General features: G+C 48.4%; 2 non-coding genes across 2 annotated transcripts; both read right to left on the reverse strand.

The window, feature by feature from the left end:
• Nucleotides 1-323: 323 nt before the first annotated feature.
• On the reverse strand, nt 324-442 carry LOC135052751 (5S ribosomal RNA). The gene has a single exon (XR_010242242.1). It is a non-coding gene; the product is annotated as a 5S ribosomal RNA (ribosomal RNA).
• A 2-nt stretch (nt 443-444) lies between these two features.
• LOC135051355 (5S ribosomal RNA) lies at nt 445-563 on the reverse strand. The gene has a single exon (XR_010242200.1). It is a non-coding gene; the product is annotated as a 5S ribosomal RNA (ribosomal RNA).
• Between the last annotated feature and the right edge of the window lie 15,719 nt (nt 564-16,282).

Here is a 16,282-nt window from a genome sequence, read left to right on the forward strand (position 1 = left end):
AGATGAGAGAGTGAGACAGGAAAATTAACTGATTTAGAAGGAAGAAGGGTGCCGTTCTGCTGTTCCCGTTAGAGCGCATACGGCTACCTGGTGTCCAAGGACATTGCAGGAAGCCGCAGCGCAATGCAGGAATGAGAGTTGGCTGAATATAAAGTACCTAATTTCAAGGAATCAACAGATTGAGTGTGTAGAGAAAAACCCGCATTACGGGCGTATGAGCTCACGGGCCTCCCACTGGCAGCGGCATCAGCTCTGATTCAGCTGTGGAATGGATAATGCATTTCACTCGTAAGCTTGTTCACATCCTGTCACATGCAGCCTGGTATCTACAGCACCTTGTATTCCCAGGTGGTCTCCCATCCAAGTACTAGCCAGGCCCAACACTGCTTAGCTTCCAAGATCAGATGAGATTGGGCGTATCCAGTGTGGTGTGGCTGTAGATGGTATCTACAGCACCTTGTATTCCCAGGTGGTCTCCCATCCAAGTACTAACCAGGCCCAACACTGCTTAGCTTCCAAGATCAGATGAGATTGGGCGTATCCAGTGTGGTGTGGCTGTAGATATGTTTTTTTCACTGGTTTTCTTTCTCTCTCGTATTTTGGGAATTTTCATACACATACATATGCTAATATGACTATAGCCTGACCACATGATGTATTCTAATGATTTAAACTGTTATCTAAATTATTCAATATATGTTTTTTGTGATTACGTGTAATTGAGGAGACGTAATCAACATATTGTGTCTATTTGATATGTGGAAATGTGCCTCCCGCAAAATGCCACTAATGATCCACGCAGGTTTTCACACTTAGCATTATTTAGTTCAATCATTATATTCCATGCATTTATGTGTGAATGCGGACGCCTCAGATATATATGACCTGGACAAGGAGGCTGTTTTCTCGTACTGTGGCTGTATGTTATGATAAAATCTCCTACCCTTGGATGTGACTGAATAACAATATCGGCGGTTATAACAACGGAGGTATACCATATCTCTCTATAGAGCACAAGAATAGTTTTTGTGGTTTGGTTTTTTGGTCTGTCTTTTCCTTGTCAGCCTGGTGCTAATTTATGTGATTTTTGTATAAGCACAATATACTCTTAGAGCACTTAATTGGTTATACTTATTTTGTGCGTAAATAACCTACGGGTAAAGTGTAACAGCAAAGGACACAATTCATTCACTAGAGTACAAAATATTGCTGTCTCCTTTGATAGATATTGGGTATAAATACCCGGAAAAAGTATGAATATTTGGATTCAATTTGATGATTGTTGAAAAAAATCCCTATACCCTGTAGATATGTGTGAATAACCAACCGATAATTGTAACAACAAGGGCACAGCATATTGCTTAGAGTATAACATAAATTTAGCTGTCCCCACAGCTTGAGTGTACCAATCACATATTTCAAACTCACATATGATTTTTGCTCAAACTTGATTTAAAAAAACATACACATCAGGCTGCAGGTACAATGGTTTATGTCAATATAAACAGCTGGTGTTTTCCTTTATAAATCCTAACTGTAATCCAATATAGTATTTTGTGTGTATATATAAAATTTGAATACACCTGTATCAGCGTTGCTATTCAACCACACTCTGAGAATTCCCCATACGTGAGTTTGATTTGATTACAACTGGCTTCTTATACCTGAAAGATTGGCAACCGGGATAAGAGCCACTAAATAATAGAGGAAGAAATCCTATAGTCAGTGCTTTATGCACTTTGAGATTTAAGACTGTTAATGGTAATGTATCCTGTACCAATTAGTACCGCTAAGGATTTTTCAAATAAAACCCATATGAATATGGGTTTATGGTAATGGAGATGTGTAGAGAATATGAATATTAGTGGGCTCCGCTAACCTTAATACCCACTTTGGGATTAATTCTATACCCAACTTTTTGGGAGTATTTCTATACCCAAGTAATTTGCAGGACATATTTTCACTGCTGCACTTTTTTGATGATCAAATACAATCTCAGTCATTTTAATATACCTAATAAAAGTTATGTTTTATTGATAACAGCATTCTTCCTGTACAGGTTTATATAAATAAGAGTGCCCCCAAAAAAGAGTCTTCTTTTCTTTCCCCAAACGCTGTACTATTTCTGACTCTGGGGAGCACCACCAACCGATGTAATTAACCATAAGAGATTTCTTAGAAAATCTCTTTTTGAATATGATAGTTGGTTTTCTTTTTGAATTTAAAGCAGTCTCCTGCTGAAGTTTATCTCCTCTCTTAGGAGTACTTCTTTAGAGACGGGAGCGATCTAGTGCGGTTTGTCTCGCCACTCTCTCTCCTTTGCAGCACCAACTACAAAACTGAGCTCCTGTGCAGGGAGGCAGGGTTATAGAGGAGGCGGCGCTGTGCATTCTGGGAACAGTCAAAGCTTTGAGCCTGTTGGTGCCTCGGATCAAGATCCTACTCTATACCCCATTGTCCATCCTTGTGGAGCCCAGTGTACCCCGCAGCAGAAACATTATTACAGTATGTACAATAAAATATTGCACCAATGTTTTCTTTCTGGACCCAAATTGCAATGTTATTGGCATTTGTTTGTAAGTATTCATCCAGAAGACATATAAAGTAGTGGCCTATGTTTAGAATTCAAAAAACACAGAATAGCCCTGTACTAGCACTGTAAGAGCCCGATAAGAGCCCTGTACTAGCACTGTAAGAGCCCGATAAGAGCCCTGTACTAGCACTGTAAGAGCCCTGTACTAGCACTATAAGAGCCCTGTACTAGCACTGTAAGAGCCCGATAAGAGCCCTGTACTAGCACTGTAAGAGCCCTGTACTAGCACTATAAGAGCCCTGTACTAGCACTGTAAAAGCCAGATAAGAGCCCTGTACAAGCACTGTAAGAGCCCGATAAGAGCCCTGCACTAGCACTGTAAGAGCCCTATAAGAGCCCTGCACTAGAACTGTAAGAGCCCTGCACTAGCACTGTAAGAGCCCATTAAGAGCCCTGTACTAGCACTGTAAGAGCCCGATAAGATCCCTGCATTAGCACTGTAAGAGCCGGGTAAGAGCCCTGTACTAGCACTGTAAGAGCCCGGTAAGAGCCCTGCACTAGCACTGTAAGAGCCCTGTACTAGCACTGTAAGAGCCCGATAAGAGCCCTGCACTTGCACTGTAAGAGCCGGTAAGAGCTCTGTACTAGCACTGTAAGAGCCCGGTAAGATCCCTGTACTAGCACTGTAAGAGTCCAATAAGAGCCCTGTACAAGCATTGTAAGAGCCCGGCAAGATCTCTGCACCAGCACTGTAAGAGCCCTGCCCTAGCACTGTAAGAGCCCGGTAAGAGCCCTGTAAGAGCCCGGTAAGAGCCCTGCACTAGCACTGTAAGAGCCCTGCACTAGCACTGTAAGAGCCCGGTAAGAGCCCTGCACTAGCACTGTAAGAGCTCGGTAAGAGCCCTGTACTAGCACTGTAAGAGCCCGGTAAGAGCCCTGCACTAGCACTGAAAGAGCCCAGTAAGAGCCATGCACTAGCACTGTAAGAGCCCGGTAAGAGCCCTGCACTAGCACTGTAAGAGCCCAGTAAGAGCCCTGCACTAGCACTGTAAGAGCCCTGCACTAGCACTGTAAGAGCCCAGTAAGAGCCCTGCACTAGCACTGTAAGAGCCCTGCACTAGCACTGTAAGAGCCCGGTAAGCGTCCTGCACTAGCACTGTAAGAGCCCTGTACTAGCACTGTAAGAGCCCGGTAAGAGCCCTGCACTAGCACTGTAAGAGCCCGGTAAGAGCCCTGCACTAGCACTGTAAGAGCCCGGTAAGAGCCTTACACTAGCACTGTAAGAGTCCGGTAAGAGCCCTGCACTAGCACTGTAAGAGACCTGCACTAGCACTGTAAGAGCCCTGCACTAGCACTGTAAGAGCCCGGTAAGAGCCCTGCACTAGCACTGTAAGAGCCCTGTACAAGCACTGTAAGAGCCCGGTAAGAGTCCTGCACTAGCACTGTAAGAGCCCTGTACTAGCACTGTAAGAGCCCGGTAGGAGCCCGGCACTAGCACTGTAAGAGCCCGGTAAGAGCCCTGCACTAGCACTGTAAGAGCTCGGTAAGAGCCTTGCACTAGCACTGTAAGATTCCGGTAAGAGCCCTGCACTAGCACTGTAAGAGCCCTGCACTAGCACTGTAAGAGCCCTGCACTAGCACTGTAAGAGCCCGGTAAGAGCCCTGCACTAGCACTGTAACAGCCCTGTACTAGCACTGTAAGAGCCCGGTAAGAGCCCTGCACTAGCACTGTAACAGCCCTGTACTAGCACTGTAAGAGCCCGGTAAGAGCCCTGCACTAGCACTGTAACAGCCCTGTACTAGCACTGTAAGAGCCCGGTAAGAGCCCTGCACTAGCACTGTAACAGCCCTGTACTAGCACTGTAAGAGCCCGGTAAGAGCCCTGCACTAGCACTGTAAGAGCCCGGTAAGAGCCCTGCACTAGCACTGTAACAGCCCTGTACTAGCACTGTAAGAGCCCGGTAAGAGCCCTGCACTAGCACTGTAACAGCCCTGTACTAGCACTGTAAGAGCCCGGTAAGAGCCCTGCACTAGCACTGTAAGAGCCCGGTAAGAGCCCTGCACTAGCACTGTAACAGCCCTGTACTAGCACTGTAAGAGCCCGGTAAGAGCCCTGCACTAGCACTGTAACAGCCCTGTACTAGCACTGTAAGAGCCCGGTAAGAGCCCTGCACTAGCACTGTAAGAGCCCGGTAAGAGCCCTGCACTAGCACTGTAACAGCCCTGTACTAGCACTGTAAGAGCCCGGTAAGAGCCCTGCACTAGCACTGTAAGAGCCCGGTAAGAGCCCTGCACTAGCACTGTAACAGCCCTGTACTAGCACTGTAAGAGCCCGGTAAGAGCCCTGCACTAGCACTGTAAGAGCCCGGTAAGAGCCCTGCACTAGCACTGTAACAGCCCTGTACTAGCACTGTAAGAGCCCGGTAAGAGCCCTGCACTAGCACTGTAAGAGCCCGGTAAGAGCCCTGCACTAGCACTGTAACAGCCCTGTACTAGCACTGTAAGAGCCCGGTAAGAGCCCTGTACTAGCACTGTAAGAGCCCGGTAAGAGTCCTGCACTAGCACTGTAACAGCCCTGTACTAGCACTGTAAGAGCCCGGTAAGAGCCCTGCACTAGCACTGTAAGAGCCCGGTAAGAGCCCTGCACTAGCACTGTAACAGCCCTGTACTAGCACTGTAAGAGCCCGGTAAGAGCCCTGCACTAGCACTGTAAGAGCCCGGTAAGAGCCCTGCACTAGCACTGTAACAGCCCTGTACTAGCACTGTAAGAGCCCGGTAAGAGCCCTGCACTAGCACTGTAAGAGCCCGGTAAGAGCCCTGCACTAGCACTGTAACAGCCCTGTACTAGCACTGTAAGAGCCCGGTAAGAGCCCTGCACTAGCACTGTAAGAGCCCGGTAAGAGCCCTGCACTAGCACTGTAACAGCCCTGTACTAGCACTGTAAGAGCCCGGTAAGAGCCCTGTACTAGCACTGTAAGAGCCCAGTAAGAGCCCTGCACTAGCACTGTAAGATTCCGGTAAGAGCCCTGCACTAGCACTGTAAGAGCCCGGTAAGAGCCCTGCACTAGCACTGTAAGATTCCGGTAAGAGCCCTGCACTAGCACTGTAAGAGCCCGGTAAGAGCCCTGCACTAGCACTGTAAGAGCCCGGTAAGAGCCCTGCACTAGCACTGTAAGATTCCGGTAAGAGCCCTGCACTAGCACTGTAAGAGCCCGGTAAGAGCCCTGCACTAGCACTGACTGTAAGAGCCCGGTAAGAGCCCTGCACTAGCACTGTAAGATTCCGGTAAGAGCCCTGCACTAGCACTGTAAGAGCCCGGTAAGAGCCCTGCACTAGCACTGTAAGATTCCGGTAAGAGCCCTGCACTAGCACTGTAAGAGCCCGGTAAGAGCCCTGCACTAGCACTGTAAGAGCCCGGTAAGAGCCCTGCACTAGCACTGTAAGAGCCCGGTAAGAGTCCTGCACTAGCACTGTAAGATTCCGGTAAGAGCCCTGCACTAGCACTGTAAGATTCCGGTAAGAGCCCTGCACTAGCACTGTAAGAGCCCGGTAAGAGCCCTGCACTAGCACTGTAAGAGCCCGGTAAGAGCCCTGCACTAGCACTGTAAGATTCCGGTAAGAGCCCTGCACTAGCACTGTAAGAGCCCGGTAAGAGCCCTGCACTAGCACTGTAAGAGCCCGGTAAGAGCCCTGCACTAGCACTGTAAGATTCCGGTAAGAGCCCTGCACTAGCACTGTAAGAGCCCGGTAAGAGCCCTGCACTAGCACTGTAAGAGCCCGGTAAGAGCCCTGCACTAGCACTGTAAGAGCCCGGTAAGAGTCCTGCACTAGCACTGACTGTAAGAGCCCGGTAAGAGTCCTGCACTAGCACTGACTGTAAGAGCCCGGTAAGAGTCCTGCACTAGCACTGACTGTAAGAGCCCGGTAAGAGTCCTGCACTAGCACTGTAAGAGCCCGGTAAGAGCCCTGCACTAGCACTGTAAGAGCCCGGTAAGAGTCCTGCACTAGCACTGACTGTAAGAGCCCGGTAAGAGTCCTGCACTAGCACTGACTGTAAGAGCCCGGTAAGAGCCCTGCACTAGCACTGTAATAATTTACAAACAGAGATCCGACCTGCATCCTCGGACACAGCATTGGATCTCTCTCCCACCATTGGGTGGCTTACGGCTGCGCACCAAAAAGTTACAGCTGTTGTTAGTTATCAGGGTGGGGGGATTTCATTCTTCATGTAATATCTGGGCACTCCCAGGACTATGGTGGTCATTCCGAGTTGTTCGCTCGTTATTTTTTTTTCGCAACGGAGCGAGTAATCGCTAATGCGCATGCGCAATGTCCGCAGTGCGACTGCGCCAAGTAAATTTGCTATGCAGTTAGGTATTTTACTCACGGCATTACGAGGTTTTTTCTTCGTTCTGGTGATCGTACTGTGATTGACAGGAAGTGGGTGTTTCTGGGCGGAAACTGGACGTTTTATGGGCGTGTGCGAAAAAACGCTACCGTTTCTGGGAAAAACGCGGGAGTGGCTGGAGAAACGGAGGAGAGTCTGGGCGAACGCTGGGTGTGTTTGTGACGTCAAACCAGGAACAAAACTGACTGAACTGATCGCAGATGCCGAGTAAGTCTGGAGCTACTCAGAAACTGCTAAGAAGTGTCTATTCGCAATTCTGCTAATCTTTCGTTCGCAATTTTGATAAGCTAAGATTCACTCCCAGTAGGCGGCGGCTTAGCGTGTGCAAAGCTGCTAAAAGCAGCTTGCGAGCGAACAACTCGGAATGAGGGCCTATGATCGAGATACAGCTTTCATCTGTTACTGAGTCTGCTTCAGGTTTCGGCATAATATGCACCATTACAACAGCGACAGCACCGCTAGACGCTACGTGTCACACTGGTTAGCTAGGGGAGTTCCTTCGAAACATGACAGTGTGAGTTGCTAATTAATTACCTAACAACTCTGAAGACATAAGATTGCGTTAATTGCTGATAGTTTAATACTTTATAGTCACTTACAAGTTGTGCTTTTATAATACACTAACCTCGGATGCAGCATCAGTTCACAGAAACCTGCAGTGGGCGTCTTTTAAGAAACCTCCTGCGGCATTTGCAAATATTAGCACAGCTGCTGCGTATTTCGCTGCGTACACAGGCACAGCGGCTGTTCTGTAGCATCCATCTCTAAATCAGGCCTTATGTTACCTTATAGTCCAACCTGAGAAAGCTCCAGTATGACAACGTGCCATCAACAGCAGTGCTGAAAGTGGTCCTAGAGAGGTGGTGGAACTCAACCGCTCCCCCCATCCCCCACAGCGCCCATGTAATAAAGGTATTGTGAGCGCCGTAGGCGCGCACGTCAAAAAAGGGGCATGGTCTCAAAAACATAGTAACATAGTAACATAGTATCTAAGGTTGAAAAAAGACAATTATCCATCGGGTTCAACCTATTTGTGGTCTCCTATGCACGATTATTTTGTATAAAATTTTGACTGAAGTTGCTGACTGCCGTTCCGATTTACCCCTCTTTTTTTATAATAACCATAGTGCGTGACTATGCCCCGTAACTCTGGATATCCTTATCCATTAGGAATTTATCTAACCCATTCTTAAAGGTGTTGACTGAGTCGGCTATTACAACTCCCTCAGGCAGGGAATTCCAAACACGTATCGTCCTTACTGTGAAAAAGCCCTTACGCCGTATTGTGTGGGCGTGGTCACACAATAGTAATAATGCCCACAGTAGTAGCACCCAGTGGTCGATGTGGAAATTTTGAAGTGGGGGTATGAAGGTTGTAATTATGTGCGTGCCGAAGGCGTGTGCGCTCTGGAAAAGGGGGCATGGCCACTCAGAAGGGGGCATGTCCTTCAGTGTAGTTTACCACACCATATACGCCTTATACACATTATGCATCACAATAGTAGGACCCCTTACTGGTGCCCCTTTCACATTATACCACACAGTATGAGCAGAAATTCACATTATACCACACAGTATGAGCCGAAATTCACATTATAGCACACAGTATGAGCTGAAATTCACATTATAGCACACAGTATGAGCTGAAATTCACATTATACCACACAGTATGAGCAGAAATTCACATTATACCACACAGTATGAGCCAAAATTCACATTATAGCACACAGTATGAGCTGAAATTCACATTATAGCACACAGTATGAGCTGAAATTCACATTATACCACACAGTATGAGCAGAAATTCACATTATACCACACAGTATGAGCCGAAATTCACATTATAGCACACAGTATGAGCTGAAATTCACATTATAGAGTGACAGAGGGACAGGAAGAGTGACAGCAGGGACATGGAAAGTGACAGCAGGGACACGGAAAGTGACAGCAGGGACACGGAAAGTGGCAGAGAGAGGGACAGCAAGGGCATACACTAGGCTGTGGGTCTCGGAGATACTGCGGAGGAGGAGGCTGTGGACATGCAGAGGTCTGAGGGCGGCTGCAGCGGATCGGGGACAAGGCAGGCTTTATTGTCCCTCAGTGGTAATGCCCCTGCAGTTATGACCCCAGTAGTTTACCCCCACCCCCCTTTAGCCTTTAGTTTAGCCTCCCAGTGGTAATGCCCCCAGTAGTTTAGCCCTCATGTAGTTTAGCCCCCAGTGGTAATGCCCCCTGCAGTTATGCCCCCAGTAGTTTAGCCCCCAGTAGTTTAGCCCCATGTAGTTTAGCCCCCATGTACTTTGCCCTCAGTAGTTAGCCCCCATTAGTAATGCCCCCAGTAGTTTGCCCCCTTGTAGTTTAGCCCCTGTAGTTTGCCCCCTTGTAGTTTAGCCCCTGTAGTTTGCCCCCTTGTAGTTTAGCTCCCAGTAGTAATGCCCCCAAGTAGTAATGCTGCCTGTAGTTCAGCCCCCTGTAGTTTGCCCCCTTGTAGTTTAGCCCCTGTAGTTTGCCCCCTTGTAGTTTAGCTCCCAGTAGTAATGCCCCCAAGTAGTAATGCTGCCTGTAGTTCAGCACCCCTGTAGTTTGCCCCCTTGTAGCTTAGCCCCTGTAGTTTGCCCCCTTGTAGTTTAGCTCCCAGTAGTAATGCCCCCAAGTAGTAATGCTGCCTGTAGTTCAGCCCCCTGTAGTTTAGCCCCCTTGTAGTAATGCACCTGTAGTTATGCCCCCCAGTAGTAATGCCCCACAGTAGCTTGCCCACTTGTAGGTTGCCCCCAGTAGCTTGCCCCCTGTAGTTTAGCCCCCTTGTAGTAATTAGAGATGAGCGCCTGAAATTTTTCGGGTTTTGTGTTTTGGTTTTGGGTTCGGTTCCGCGGCCGTGTTTTGGGTTCGACCGCGTTTTGGCAAAACCTCACCGAATTTTTTTTGTCGGATTCGGGTGTGTTTTGGATTCGGGTGTTTTTTTCAAAAAACCCTAAAAAACAGCTTAAATCATAGAATTTGGGGGTCATTTTGATCCCATATTATTATTAACCTCAAAAACCATAATTTCCACTAATTTTCAGTCTATTCTGAATACCTCACACCTCACAATATTATTTTTAGTCCTAAAATTTGCACCGAGGTCGCTGGATGACTAAGCTAAGCGACCCTAGTGGCCGACACAAACACCTGGCCCATCTAGGAGTGGCACTGCAGTGTCACGCAGGATGGCCCTTCCAAAAAACACTCCCCAAACAGCACATGACGCAAAGAAAAAAAGAGGTGCAATGAGGTAGCTGTGTGACTAAGCTCAGCGACCCAAGTGCCCGACACAAACACCTGGCCCATCTAGGAGTGGCACTGCAGTGTCACGCAGGATGTCCCTTCCAAAAAACCCTCCCCAAACAGCACATGACGCAAAGAAAAAAAGAGGCGCAATGAGGTAGCTGTGTGAGTAAGATTAGCGACCCTAGTGGCCGACACAAACACCGGGCCCATCTAGGAGTGGCACTGCAGTGTCACGCAGGATGTCCCTTCCAAAAAACCCTCCCCAAACAGCACATGACGCAAAGAAAAATAAAAGAAAAAAGAGGTGCAAGATGGAATTGTCCTTGGGCCCTCCCACCCACCCTTATGTTGTATAAACAGGACATGCACACTTTAACCAACCCATCATTTCAGTGACAGGGTCTGCCACACGACTGTGACTGATATGACGGGTTGGTTTGGACCCCCACCAAAAAAGAAGCAATTAATCTCTCCTTGCACAAACTGGCTCTACAGAGGCAAGATGTCCACCTCATCATCATCCTCCGATATATCACCGTGTACATCCCCCTCCTCACAGATTATCAATTCGTCCCCACTGGAATCCACCATCTCAGCTCCCTGTGTACTTTGTGGAGGCAATTGCTGCTGGTCAATGTCTTCGCGGAGGAATTGATTATAATTCATTTTAATGAACATCATCTTCTCCACATTTTCTGGATGTAACCTCGTACGTCGATTGCTGACAAGGTGAGCGGCGGCACTAAACACTCTTTCGGAGTACACACTTGTGGGAGGGCAACTTAGGTAGAATAAAGCCAGTTTGTGCAAGGGCCTCCAAATTGCCTCTTTTTCCTGCCAGTATAAGTACGGACTGTGTGACGTGCCTACTTGGATGCGGTCACTCATATAATCCTCCACCATTCTTTCAATGTTGAGAGAATCATATGCAGTGACAGTAGACGACATGTCCGTAATCGTTGTCAGGTCCTTCAGTCCGGACCAGATGTCAGCATCAGCAGTCGCTCCAGACTGCCCTGCATCACCGCCAGCGGGTGGGCTCGGAATTCTGAGCCTTTTCCTCGCACCCCCAGTTGCGGGAGAATGTGAAGGAGGAGATGTTGACAGGTCGCGTTCCGCTTGACTTGACAATTTTGTCACCAGCAGGTCTTTGCACCCCAGCAGACTTGTGTCTGCCGGAAAGAGAGATCCAAGGTAGGTTTTAAATCTAGGATCGAGCACGGTGGCCAAAATGTAGTGCTCTGATTTCAACAGATTGACCACCCGTGAATCCTTGTTAAGCGAATTAAGGGCTGCATCCACAAGTCCCACATGCCTAGCGGAATCGCTCCCTTTTAGCTCCTTCTTCAATGCCTCCAGCTTCTTCTGCAAAAGCCTGATGAGGGGAATGACCTGACTCAGGCTGGCAGTGTCTGAACTGACTTCACGTGTGGCAAGTTCAAAGGGCATCAGAACCTTGCACAACGTTGAAATCATTCTCCACTGCGCTTGAGACAGGTGCATTCCACCTCCTATATATCGTGCTCAATTGTATAGGCTTGAATGGCCTTTTGCTGCTCCTCCAACCTCTGAAGCATATAGAGGGTTGAATTCCACCTCGTTACCACTTCTTGCTTCAGATGATGGCAGGGCAGGTTCAGTAGTTTTTGGTGGTGCTCCAGTCTTCTGTACGTGGTGCCTGTACGCCGAAAGTGTCCCGCAATTCTTCTGGCCACCGACAGCATCTCTTGCACGCCCCTGTCGTTTTTTAAAAAATTCTGCACCACCAAATTCAAGGTATGTGCAAAACATGGGACGTGCTGGAATTTGCCCATATTTAATGCACACACAATATTGCTGGCGTTGTCCGATGCCACAAATCCACAGGAGAGTCCAATTGGGGTAAGCCATTCTGCGATGATCTTCCTCAGTTGCCGTAAGAGGTTTTCAGCTGTGTGCGTATTCTGGAAAGCGGTGATACAAAGCGTAGCCTGCCTAGGAAAGAGTTGGCGTTTGCGAGATGCTGCTACTGGTGCCGCCGCTGCTGTTCTTGCGGCGGGAGTCCATACATCTACCCAGTGGGCTGTCACAGTCATATAGTCCTGACCCTGCCCTGCTCCACTTGTCCACATGTCCGTGGTTAAGTGGACATTGGGTACAACTGCATTTTTTAGGACACTGGTGAGTCTTTTTCTGACGTCCGTGTACATTCTCGGTATCGCCTGCCTACAGAAGTGGAACCTAGATGGTATTTGGTAACGGGGGCACACTGCCTCAATAAATTGTCTAGTTCCCTGTGAACTAACGGCGGATACCGGACGCACGTCTAACACCAACATAGTTGTCAAGGACTCAGTTATCCGCTTTGCAACAGGATGACTGCTGTGATATTTCATCTTCCTCGCAAAGGACTGTTGGACAGTCAATTGCTTACTGGAAGTAGTACAAGTGGGCTTACGACTTCCCCTCTGGGATGACCATCGACTCCCAGCAGTAACAACAGCAGCGCCAGCAGCAGTAGGCGTTACACGCAAGGATGCATCGGAGGAATCCCAGGCAGGAGAGGACTCGTCAGAATTGCCAGTGACATGGCCTGCAGGACTATTGGCATTCCTGGGGAAGGAGGAAATTGACACTGAGGGAGTTGGTGGTAGAGATGAGCGCCTGAAATTTTTCGGGTTTTGTGTTTTGGTTTTGGGTTCGGTTCCGCGGCCGTGTTTTGGGTTCGAACGCGTTTTGGCAAAACCTCACCGAATTATTTTTGTCGGATTCGGGTGTGTTTTGGATTCGGGTGTTTTTTTCCAAAAACACTAAAAAACAGCTTAAATCATAGAATTTGGGGGTCATTTTGATCCCAAAGTATTATTAACCTCAAAAACCATAATTTACACTCATTTTCAGTCTATTCTGAATACCTCACACCTCACAATATTATTTTTAGTCCTAAAATTTGCACCGAGGTCGCTGTGTGAGTAAGATAAGCGACCCTAGTGGCCGACACAAACACCGGGCCCATCTAGGAGTGGCACTGCAGTGTCACGCAGGATGTCCCTTCCAAAAAACCCTCCCCAAACAGCACATGACGCAAAGAAAAAAAGAGGCGCAATGAGGTAGCTGTGTGAGTAAGATTAGCGACCCTAGTGGCCGACACAAACACCGGGCCCATCTAGGAGTGGCACTGCAGTGTCACGCAGGATGGCCCTTCCAAAAAACCCTCCCCAAACAGCACATGACGCAAAGAAAAAAAGAGGCGCAATGAGGTAGCTGTGTGAGTAAGATTAGCGACCCTAGTGGCCGACACAAACACCGGGCCCATCTAGGAGTGGCACTGCAGTGTCACGCAGGATGGCCCTTCCAAAAAACCCTCCCCAAACAGCACATGACGCAAAGAAAAAAAGAGGCGCAATGAGGTAGCTGACTGTGTGAGTAAGATTAGCGACCCTAGTGGCCGACACAAACACCGGGCCCATCTAGGAGTGGCACTGCAGTGTCACGCAGGATGTCCCTTCCAAAAAACCCTCCCCAAACAGCACATGACGCAAAGAAAAAAAGAGGCGCAATGAGGTAGCTGTGTGAGTAAGATTAGCGACCCTAGTGGCCGACACAAACACCGGGCACATCTAGGAGTGGCACTGCAGTGTCACGCAGGATGTCCCTTCCAAAAAACCCTCCCCAAACAGCACATGACGCAAAGAAAAAAAGAGGCGCAATGAGGTAGCTGTGTGAGTAAGATTAGCGACCCTAGTGGCCGACACAAACACCGGGCCCATCTAGGAGTGGCACTGCAGTGTCACGCAGGATGTCCCTTCCAAAAAACCCTCCCCAATCAGCACATGATGCAAAGAAAAAGAAAAGAAAAAAGAGGTGCAAGATGGAATTATCCTTGGGCCCTCCCACCCACCCTTATGTTGTATAAACAAAACAGGACATGCACACTTTAACCAACCCATCATTTCAGTGACAGGGTCTGCCACACGACTGTGACTGATATGACGGGTTGGTTTGGACCCCCCCCAAAAAAGAAGCAATTAATCTCTCCTTGCACAAACTGGCTCTACAGAGGCAAGATGTCCACCTCATCTTCACCCTCCGATATATCACCGTGTACATCCCCCTCCTCACAGATTATCAATTCGTCCCCACTGGAATCCACCATCTCAGCTCCCTGTGTACTTTGTGGAGGCAATTGCTGCTGGTCAATGTCTCCACGGAGGAATTGATTATAATTCATTTTAATGAACATCATCTTCTCCACATTTTCTGGATGTAACCTCGTACGCCGATTGCTGACAAGGTGAGCGGCGGCACTAAACACTCTTTCGGAGTACACACTTGTGGGAGGGCAACTTAGGTAGAATAAAGCCAGTTTGTGCAAGGGCCTCCAAATTGCCTCTTTTTCCTGCCAGTATAAGTACGGACTGTGTGACGTGCCTACTTGGATGCGGTCACTCATATAATCCTCCACCATTCTATCAATGTTGAGAGAATCATATGCAGTGACAGTAGACGACATGTCCGTAATCGTTGTCAGGTCCTTCAGTCCGGACCAGATGTCAGCATCAGCAGTCGCTCCAGACTGCCCTGCATCACCGCCAGCGGGTGGGCTCGGAATTCTGAGCCTTTTCCTCGCACCCCCAGTTGCGGGAGAATGTGAAGGAGGAGATGTTGACAGGTCGCGTTCCGCTTGACTTGACAATTTTGTCACCAGCAGGTCTTTCAACCCCAGCAGACCTGTGTCTGCCGGAAAGAGAGATCCAAGGTAGGCTTTAAATCTAGGATCGAGCACGGTGGCCAAAATGTAGTGCTCTGATTTCAACAGATTGACCACCCGTGAATCCTTGTTAAGCGAATTAAGGGCTGCATCCACAAGTCCCACATGCCTAGCGGAATCGCTCCCTTTTAGCTCCTTCTTCAATGCCTCCAGCTTCTTCTGCAAAAGCCTGATGAGGGGAATGACCTGACTCAGGCTGGCAGTGTCTGAACTGTCTTCACGTGTGGCAAGTTCAAAGGGCATCAGAACCTTGCACAACGTTGAAATCATTCTCCACTGCACTTGAGACAGGTGCATTCCATCTCCTATATCGTGCTCAATTGTATAGGCTTGAATGGCCTTTTGCTGCTCCTCCAACCTCTGAAGCATATAGAGGGTTGAATTCCACCTCGTTACCACTTCTTGCTTCAGATGATGGCAGGGCAGGTTCAGTAGTTTTTGGTGGTGCTCCAGTCTTCTGTACGTGGTGCCTGTACGCCGAAAGTGTCCCGCAATTTTTCTGGCCACCGACAGCATCTCTTGCACGCCCCTGTCGTTTTTTAAAAAATTCTGCACCACCAAATTCAAGGTATGTGCAAAACATGGGACGTGCTGGAATTTGCCCATATTTAATGCACACACAATATTGCTGGCGTTGTCCGATGCCACAAATCCACAGGAGAGTCCAATTGGGGTAAGCCATTCCGCGATGATCTTCCTCAGTTGCCGTAAGAGGTTTTCAGCTGTGTGCGTATTCTGGAAAGCGGTGATACAAAGCGTAGCCTGCCTAGGAAAGAGTTGGCGTTTGCGAGATGCTGCTACTGGTGCCGCCGCTGCTGTTCTTGCGGCGGGAGTCCATACATCTACCCAGTGGGCTGTCACAGTCATATAGTCCTGACCCTGCCCTGCTCCACTTGTCCACATGTCCGTGGTTAAGTGGACATTGGGTACAACTGCATTTTTTAGGAGACTGGTGAGTCTTTTTCTGACGTCCGTGTACATTCTCGGTATCGCCTGCCTAGAGAAGTGGAACCTAGATGGTATTTGGTAACGGGGGCACACTGCCTCAATAAATTGTCTAGTTCCCTGTGAACTAACGGCGGATACCGGACGCACGTCTAACACCAACATAGTTGTCAAGGACTCAGTTATCAGCTTTGCAGTAGGATGACTGCTGTGATATTTCATCTTCCTCGCAAAGGACTGTTGAACAGTCAATTGCTTACTGGAAGTAGTACAAGTGGGCTTACGACTTCCCCTCTGGGATGACCATCGACTCCCAGCGGCAACAACAGCAGCGCCAGCAGCAGTAGGCGTTACACGCAAGGATGCATCGGAGGAATCC

This window comes from Pseudophryne corroboree, chromosome 2 (assembly GCF_028390025.1).
Source record: "Pseudophryne corroboree isolate aPseCor3 chromosome 2, aPseCor3.hap2, whole genome shotgun sequence".
NCBI classification, from domain to species: Eukaryota; Metazoa; Chordata; class Amphibia; order Anura; family Myobatrachidae; genus Pseudophryne; species Pseudophryne corroboree.